Source organism: Oncorhynchus gorbuscha, linkage group LG21 (assembly GCF_021184085.1).
Source record: "Oncorhynchus gorbuscha isolate QuinsamMale2020 ecotype Even-year linkage group LG21, OgorEven_v1.0, whole genome shotgun sequence".
Taxonomy (NCBI): domain Eukaryota; kingdom Metazoa; phylum Chordata; class Actinopteri; order Salmoniformes; family Salmonidae; genus Oncorhynchus; species Oncorhynchus gorbuscha.
In genome coordinates this window covers 33,200,383-33,210,467 of record NC_060193.1, presented here as the reverse complement: position 1 = coordinate 33,210,467, position 10,085 = coordinate 33,200,383, and positions in this window count along the sequence as shown.

The following is a 10,085-nucleotide window of genomic DNA, read 5'->3' as shown; positions in this document are numbered from 1 at the left end:
GTTAGTGATTAATTTTATCTATATTCCTGCTTTCTTTTTGTTACTCCTATCTTTGGCTGGAAAAACGGCTGTGTTTTTTTGACTTGGCTATGACCTAACATAATCATATGATGTGCTTTCGCTGTAAAGCATTTTTTAAATCGGACACGATGGGTAGATTAACAAGATGTTTATTTTTCATTTCCTGCATTGGACTTGTTAAAACCTCTTGAATGAAGCTAGGGGACACTATTTTTATGTTTGGAAAAAAAAATGTTCCCAAAGTAAACGGCCTATTTCTCAGGACCAGATACTATAATATGCATACAACTGACAGCTTAGGATGGAAAACACTCTAAAGTTTCCAAAACTTTAAAAATATTGTCTGTGAGTATAACAGAACTAATACTGCAGGCGAAAGCCTGAGACAAATCCAATCAGGAAGTTACTCTTATTTTGAAACCTATGTGATCCTATGCATCCCTATTGACCATTGAAAGGGATATCAACCAGATTCCTTTTTCTATGGCTTCCCTAATGGTTCTATAGCCTTTAGATATAGTTTCAGGCCTTTATTTTGAAGAATGAGTGTGAACGACCACATTACGTAAGTGGTCAGGTGGGGACTCTCAGAGTGATTCTTGTGCAAAAGAGAGAGGCGGCCATTGTTCCTCCCGGTCCTAGTGAAAAGCCAACTGTCCCGGGTTGATATATTATCGAAAAGATGTTTGAAAAACACCTTGAGGATGAATTATTTAAAAAACGTTTGCCATGTTTCTGTCGACATTATGGACATAATTTGGAATTTTTGTCTGCATTTTCGTGACCGCTATATCCGGTGGATTCCTGGGCATAACGCACCAAACTAACGGAGGTATTTGGATATAAAACATATCTTTATGGAACAAAAGTAACATTTCCTGTCTAACTGGGATTGCTTTTCCCCTAGTAAAAGGGTGCGTGTAGCGAGTGGGGAGAGGTTTACTGATATCTTGGCCATGTTCTGTTATAATCTCCACCCGGCACAGCCAGAAGACTGGCCACCCCTCCTAGCCTGGTTCCTCTCTAGGTTTCTTTCTAGGTTTTGGCCTTTCTAGGGAGTTTTTCAGAGCCACCGCGCATTGCTTGCTGTTTGGGCTGGGTTTCTGTACATTACTTTGAGATATCAGATGTACGAAGGGCTATATAAATACATTTGATTTGGTTTGATATGATATGGATGTTGACTTGTTAAAATCCATCAATGTAGAGGACATCAATGCATTATGTTGTCTAGAATTCAAACAGATTGATATCTTTAATATATTACAAAGGGAGAACAAACAACTTAAAGAGGACATCAATGCATTGGAGAATGTGAGGACACAGCTAGTCTAGAATTCAGCCAACTTCAGATTGATGATCTGACGAAGAACATGGGGAGAGAATTCAGAAAGAAGAACCGAAATCAATTAAAGGAGAAAAAAACTATATCCCATCATGAAGGAAAAGTGTTGCCTGAAATGGTCAACAATTGTATCAGGACTCTAGAGTAAAACCCTGGCTATTTTAATTTAATGTTCAAATCTGAGATTGTGTGTTGTAGTGTACTATGACAACTTCAACTATTTAGATGCATTTAGATGCATCTGTAAATGATGGACAAATTAACATTCAAGTATATAGTCTACTGAGAAGTGACAAGAATAGGAATGGTGGGGGTGTAGCACTATATATTCAGAATCATATATTGTTAAAGGAATTTGATTCTATATGTTTATTAACAAGTTCAATTAATTCACTCAGATCATTTCTAAGACACTTATTTGCAAAGAATGGGCAGAGACCAGTCTCAAAATCAATCAATAGTGTTTATTCTCGAGACTACTGACCATGGTACAATTCACAACACGTTATAAACTAAAAATGTCCCTCATCCACTCCGATACAATGGCAGTATAGTTCACAAGCCTTCCCACATCGTCCACCACCTGTTAGATCATTTACTACTAGCCCAAGTTCTCTCCTCTCCCTGTGTGGAGATAAGATGTCCTGTAAGGAACACAGCATTCCAGACAGTCTGACAATAGCTCCATTCGTTTCTAACAAGGAATAGACAGTCTTTGTTCTAATCCTTGATTATAATTACACACATTATATTCAGTACTATGATTATAATAAGATTCATACATCCATACAGTAACATAGTAGTATTCTGTTTAGTCATAGTTCTGATTGAAATGTATACATCATTTATTCATTATTCATAAAAAATACCTTAAGCCAGGTGAGGTCACTGCATGTTTGGAGTGGTAGGACAAAGGCATATTGGCAGGGCTGGGGGCTCTACTGTGAAATAAGACAATCACTAACCAAAACAGCAATATACAAGGCATATTGACATTAGGGAGAGGCATGTGTAGCCGAGTGATCATAGGGTCCTATGAGCAGCAATAGGTGAGTCAGGGAGCCATTCGGTAGTCGCTATTGCGCTAGGCGAGACACAGCAATCCAGAACGCTAGCGGGCCAGGGCTAGCAGATGGGTCTTCGGCAACAAGCAGATGGGTCTTCGGCAACATCGCAACAGAAAAGCCTGTTGAAAACTTCTCAGATGATTACGTTGGCAGACCAGGCATGATGGATTAACAGGGCTCCGTGTCGGCAATTAAGGGTCCAGGCCAATTGGCAAGAGTTATTGTAGCCCAAAAATTAGCTGGTAGACCTCGTGGGCTAGCTGGGAGATTGGCCTAGCTCGAGGCTAGATCAAGGCTAACTGCTGCTCTCTTCGGGACAGAGGCATTAGTCAGCAGTCGCCACTCAGTTTGCAGCTAGCTAGCTGCGATGGTCCGGAGTAATGGTCGAGAACTTGCGGTAAGAATCCAGTGATGTGGTAGAGAAAAAGCAGTCCGATAAACTCTTGGGTGATATCGCGCTGTGCAGACTGGCAGGTATTGACCGAGCTGAAGCTGGCTGGTGTCCGAGTTAACGGTGAAGACCGCTGGCAGTGGCTAACTGACTACTAGTTAGCTTGCTAGCTGCTGATGGGGGTTCTGGTTCTAAAGTATAAAAATACCAAATCCATACCACATTGGGTGAGGCGGGTTGCAGGAAAGTGAGATTAAAATATATACAATAAACAAGGAAACCTGCTATTAAGACAGGACAAGATAAACACAAATCCAACTGCTACGCCATCTTTGTGACGGCCGGGAGGAGTAAGTCACAGAAAAGACAGCGCTAGGAAAGCCATGTGTGTAAACAGGTGATTAGAATTCAGGTGATTGGGATCTGGAGAGTGAGCTGCTTTCAGGGGATCTAGTTGTTTGAGAGTGTGAGCTGGAAAGTGAGCTGCGTTCAGGGGATCTACGTGTTTGAGGGTGTGAGTTGGAAGCAGACAGTAGGAAATGTTATGCTGAAATACTGAAATTCCCACAGAACAACATTTCTTCTTAACATTCTCTGAACTATATGAGAACTTTCCAAATGGCAGTTTGGAAAAACATTACCAAAACATTTATTAAATATAACCATGATTGAACTTTTATGAAACGTTCTGTATGAAACGTTCTTGGAATACCAAGAAAATAAAATATGTTTGTCAAGTTCCATAATTAATAAAGTATTTTCATCTTGAAATATTTTTGAAGCACTGCCTCACTGACATAACACATGGCCACAGTCATGTGTTCACATGTTAATTATTTAAGAAATATGTGTTTCTAAGGCTAAAGATAATGCTAACTTGTGTAAACAAAGGGCAGCCGTCTAGCTGTTCAATGAAAAAGGTTTACATTATACAACATTAGGCAATTTAAAGGGACATTTCAGTTCTTCTACTTCATAATCTCCAGCACGAGCCTGACCTCATTATCTGTAAATGGCACGTTTTTAGTAAAATATATAGAGCAAGATAAGTGTTTCCAATGACATCATCAGTGTGCATCTGATTGCCAACAAACTGGTTGATGATGTCATTGGAGACACTTATCTTCCTCTTCTGTTATGCAGGTGAATGAGGACCCAAAAGCGACTTGGCGAAAACAGAGTCTTTATTCCAGTAAAGGATATAGGCAATACTCCTGGACAATCAGAGCAGAAAACAAAACATAAAAAACTTAATTCCACTCGTAGTGACGAGGACAGACTGGAGACTCGACCATTAACTGTAGGTTGCCTCGGGAAGGCACCGACCGTAGCAGACTCAGACACCTGCTCACACGCAGCATCTGAGGGAAACAAGACACGACAGGGCGAGACAAAGACACAGCACGGCGAACATCATACAAGGATCCGACAGGACAGAAACGGAAAACAAGGGGAGAAATAGGGACTCAAATCAGAAGGCAAGATAGGGAACAGGTGTGAAAAGACTAGATGATTGAGTAGGAGAATAGGAACAGCTGGGAGCAGGAACGGAACGATAGAGAGAGGAGAGAGAGGGAGGGGAGAGAGAAAAAGGGAACGAACCTAATAAGACCAGCAGGGGGAAACGAACAGAAGGGAAAGCAAAATGACAAGACAATATAAGACAAAACATGACATCTTCCATCTTTTTTACTACAAAACATAAACGTGCCATTTCCCCCCCAATATTTAGATTTTTTTACATTTTCATTGTTGGACTAGAAACACCAAGAAATGTTTGAAATATGTTCCCATGTATAATAGAGAGCCAAATGATCATATACAAATGTAAGCAAGGTTTGAAATTATTATGGTTTTATTCCAACATTATATCTGTTTGAAGTTCTTGCAGTCTACAAATTATTTGTAATTATGAAGTGGGTGGTTCGAGCTCTAAATGCTGATTGGCTGACAGCTGTGGTATATCAGACCGTATACCACCTGTATGACAAAACATATATTTATACTGCTCAATTTAAGTTGGTAAACAGTTCATAATATCAATTAGGCACCTCTGGGGTTTGTGGTGTATGACCAATATACGATGGCTAAAGCTGCATCCAGACACTCTGCATTGTGCATAATAACAGCCCTTAGCCATATACCACACCCCCTCAGGCCTTATTGCTTAATTATGTTCCGGGCCACCGTCCATCCATCCAAAAAAAGCAACGTCCCGCTGTTGAATCGTGTTGCTGATCCCCAAACTACACTATATGATATACAATTCCAAACACAACTTTTAATTTTGGAACACCAAGAAGAGATGGAGTGGGGGGGGCACATTTGTTGGGGAGTTACATTACTTTACAAATAACCACGAGGAAACCTGTAGGTGTAATGAATACTAGGGAGACATAGAGCTGGTTTAAAGGGCAGGGCGCAGCAGGTGGTTATTGAGAATTTAACCCTGTGGTACCCCCATAAAGACTGCCAGAGTTCCGGACAACAGGCCCTCTGATTTGACACACTGAACTCTGAGAAGTAGTTGGTGAACCAGGCAAGGCAGTCATTTGAGAAACCAAGGCTATTGAGTCTGCCGATAAGAATTAAGTGATTGACAGAGTTGAAAGCCTTGGCCAGGTCAATGAAGATGGCTGCACAGTACTGTCTTTTATCGATGGCGGTTATGATATCATTTAGGACCTTGAGTGTGGCTGAGGTTCACCTATGACCAGCTTGGAAACCAGATTGCATAGCGGAGAAGGTATGGTGGGATTCGAAATGGTTGGAGATCTTTTTGTTAACTTGATCGAAGATTTTAGAAAGGCAAGGAATAATGGATATAGGTCTAAAACAGTTTGGGTCTAAGGTGTCTCCCCCTTTGTAGAGGGGATGACCGCGGCAGCATTCCAATATTTATGGATCACAGACGATATGAGAGGTTGAACATGATTGCAATAGGGGTTGAAACAATTGCGGTGGATTATTCTAGAAAGAGAGGGTCCAGATTTTCTAGCCCAGCTGTTTTGTAGTGATCCAAATTTTGCAGCTCTTTCAGATCATCAACTGTCTGGATTTGGGTGAAGGAGAAGCAGGGGGGAACTTGTGCAAGTTTCTGCAGGGGGGTGCAGAGCTGTCGGTCGGGGTAGGGGTAGCCAGGTGGAAAGCATGGCCAGCTGCAGAAAAATGCTTATTGAAATGATCAATTATCGTAGATTTATCGGTGGTGAGTGTTTCCTAGCCTCAGTGCAGTGAGCAGCTGTGAGGAGGTGCTTTTATTCTCCATGAACTTTAGTGTCCCAAAACCTTTTGGAATTAGTGCTATAGGATGCACACTTCTGTTTGAAAAAGATAGCTTTCCTAACCGACTGTGTATATAGGTTCCTGACTTCTCTGAAAAGTTGCATTTCGCGGGGGCTATTTGATGCTAATGCAGTACGCCACAGGATGTTTTTTGTGCTGGTCAAGGGCAGTGATGTCTGGGGTGAACCAAGGGCTATATCTGTTCTTAGTTCTACATTTCTTTGAAGCACATTTGAAGAGCAACCAGGCAACCTCTACTGATGAGATGAGGTCAATATCCTTCCAGGATGCCTGCTCGCAGAAGTGTTTGACAGTGATGAGGGGTGGTCATGGTCCTGGTTGAAGACATCAGAGGTGTATTTGGAGAGCAAGTGGGTCAGGATGATATCTATGAGGGTGCCCATGGTTACGGATTTAGGGTTGTACTTAGTAGGTTCCTTGATAATTTGAGAGAGATTGATCTAGCTTAGATTATAGGAGGACAGGGGTGTTAAGCATATCCCAGTTTAGGTCACCTAACAGTATGTACTCTGAAGATAGATGGGGGGCAATCAATTCACATATGGTGTCAAGAGCACAGCTGGGGGCGGAGAGGAGTCTATAACAAGTGGCAATGGTGAGAGATATTTCTGGACAGGTGGATTTTTAAAAGTAGAAGGTCAAATTGTTTGGGCACAGACCTGGATAGTATGACAGTTCTCTGCAGTAGATGGCAATTGCCGCCCCTTTAGGCAGTTCTATCTTGTCGGAAAATGTTGTTTCAGAATTCTTGATAGCCTTCCTAAATCAGGATTCAGATACAGAAAGGATATCAGAGTGGGCGGAGTGTTCTAAAGCAATGAATAAAACAAACTTATGGAGGAGGCTTATGATGTTAACATGAAACCAAGGCTTTAAGGTTACAGATATCAACAAATTAGAGTGCCTGGGAAATAGGTGTGGTGCTGGAAGCTACAGTGCCTAGGTTAACCTCTACATCACCAGAGGAACAGAGGAGGAGTAGGTTAAGTGTACGGCTAAAGGCTATAAGAACTGGGTCGTCTGTTTCATTCAGAACAGATAATAGAAAGAGCAGCTTTCTGGGCGTGGTGGAATAGAGATAGGGCATAATGTACAGACAAGGGTATGGTAGGATGTGAATACAGTGGAGGTAAACCTAGGCTTTGAGTGATGATGAGAGCGCTTATGTCTCTGGAAGCACCAGTTAAATAAGGTCCCACAGTTGACAGTGCAAAAACCAAGCCATGAGTTCAAAGGAATTGTCTCTAGAGGTCCAAGACAGGAATGTGTCGAGACACAGATTTGGGGAATTTACCAAAACAATTCTGCAGCATTGAAAGTCCAAGAACAAAGTGGCCTGCATCATTCTTAAATGGAAGAAGTTTGGAATCACCAAGACCCTTCCTAGAGGTGGCCACATGGCCAAACTAAGCAACTGAGGTAGAAGGACCTTGTTCAGGAGGTGATTGTCACTATGACGGAGCTCCAGAGTTCCTCTGTTGAGATGGGAGAACCTTCCAGAAGGACAACCATCTCTGCAGCACTCCACCAATCAGGCCTTTATGGTAGAGTGGCCAGACAGAAGCCATTCCTCAGTAAAAGGCACATGACAGCACTCTTGGAGTTAGCCAATAGGCACATAAAGGAAACTAAGACGGTGAGAAAAGATTCTCTGTTCTGATGAAACCAAGATGTAATTATTTGGCCTGAATGCCAAACGTCATGTCTCGAGGAAACCTGGCACCATCTCTACTGTGAAGCTTGGTGGCGGCAGCATCATGCTGTGGGGATGTTTTTCAGGGACTGGGAGACTAGTCAGGATTAAAACCTTCTCCAGAGTGCTCAAGACCTCAGACTGGGATGATGGGTTCACCTTCCAAAAGGACAACAACCCTAAGCATACAGCCAAGACAACACAGGAGTGGCTTCGGGACAAGTCTCTGAATGTCATTGAGTGGCGCAGACAGAGCCCGAACTTGAACCCAATCTAACATCTTTGGAGAGACCTGAAAATAGCTGTGCAGCGACGCTTCCCTTCCAACCTGACAGAGCTTGAGAGGATCTGCAGAGAAGGATGTGAGAAACTCCTCCAATACAGGTGTGCTAAGCTTGTAGTGTCATACCCAAGAAGACTCGATGCCATAATCAATGCCAAACATTCTTCAACAAAGTACTGAGTAAAGGGTCTGAATACTTAAGTAAATGCATATTTCATATTTCAAGGAAACTGCTCAGGGACTTCACCATAAGGCCAATGGTAACTTTAAGACAGTTACATAGTTTAATGGCTGTGCTCAATGGGATTGAGATCTGGGCTCTTCGCTGGCCATGGCAGAACACTGACATTCCTGTCTTGCAGGAAATCACAAACAGAACCAGCAGTATGGATGGTGGCATTGTCATGCTGGAGGATCATGTCAGGATGAGCCTGTAGGAAGGGTATCACATGAGGGAAGAGGATGTCTTCCCTGTAACGCACAGCATTGAGATTGCTTGCAATGACAACAAGCTCAGTCCATGCTGTGACACACCACCCCAGACCATGACGGACCCTCCACCTCTCCATATCGATCCTGGTCTGCCACTGCGAGGATGATCAGCTGTCCGTCCTGTCTCCCTGTCTTAGGTGTCTCAGGAGTAGTCCTCATGCCTTCTTGCAGCATGCATAAGGCACGTCCACGCAGATGAGCAGGGACCCTGGGCATCTTTCTTTTGGTGCTTTTCACAGTCAGTAGAAAGGCCTCTTTTGTGTTTCCATAACTGTGACCTTAATTGCCTACCATCTGTAAGCTGTTAGTGTCTCAGCGACCGTTCCACTGTTTAAGGTTCATTGAACAGTGTGTTTAAACCCTTTACAATGAAGATCTGTGAAGTTATTTAGATTTTTACATATTATCTTTGAAAGACAGTGTCCTGAAAAACGGACGTTTCTTTTTTTGCTGAGTTTAGTTACTGCACAATACTAACCTAAGTGGGAAAAGAAGGCACTAAATGAATACAGTAACAAATGTGTCAAAGCAATTAACTTTTTGACCTGCATACAAAGCGTTATGTTTGTGGCAAATCCAATTCAAAACATTACAAGCATAGTGGTGGCTGCATCATGTTATGGGTATGATTGTAATTGTTAAGGAATGAGCTACACACTGGCAACATCCTTGAGGAAAATCTGGTTCAGTCTGCTTTCCACCAGACACTGGAAGTAAACCTTTCAGCAGGACAATAACCTAAAACATAAAGCCAAATATACAATGGAGTTGCTTACCAAGAAGACGGTGAATGTTACTGAATGGCCTGAGTTACAGTTTTGACTTAAATCTATGGCAAGACCTGAAAATGGTTGTCTAGCAATGATCAACAAAGGATTTGTCAGAGCTTGAAGAATTTAGAAAATAATATTGGGCAAATGTTGCACAATCAGGGTGTGGAAAGCTCTTAGAGACTTACCCAGAAAGACTCAGCTGTAATCAGTACCAAAGGTGCTTATGCAAAGTAATGACTCAGGGGTTTGAATACCTATGTAAATTCTTTATTTCACTTTCAATATTTCATTTTCAATACATTTGCAAGAATCTATAAAACACATATTGACATTTTTTTTGTTACAGGGTAGTGTAGATCAGACTGTAACACAGCAAAATGTGGATTAAGTCCAGGAGTATGAATACTTTCTGAAGGCTCTGTACCATGTGTCCCTGTCACTTAACACTGGGTTTAATTAGCTTGCTAATCAATTAGCATTTATTGAGTTATCAATGATAAAAAAATGAGTAAATCCAATGGATGTTTCAAAATGGCCGTGGTAGCAGAGAGCAGGACATTCCATTTCACAAAGAGGCTGTGAGTGACAGAATGGATTCTCTTTCTTGTGAATGTCCCAGCCCCCTCATTATCTCGATCAATCATGGCTATGCTAGATTCTGTATTTTCTCAGTGTCTAAATAGCTTCATGATTTCACATTTTATTTATATTTAC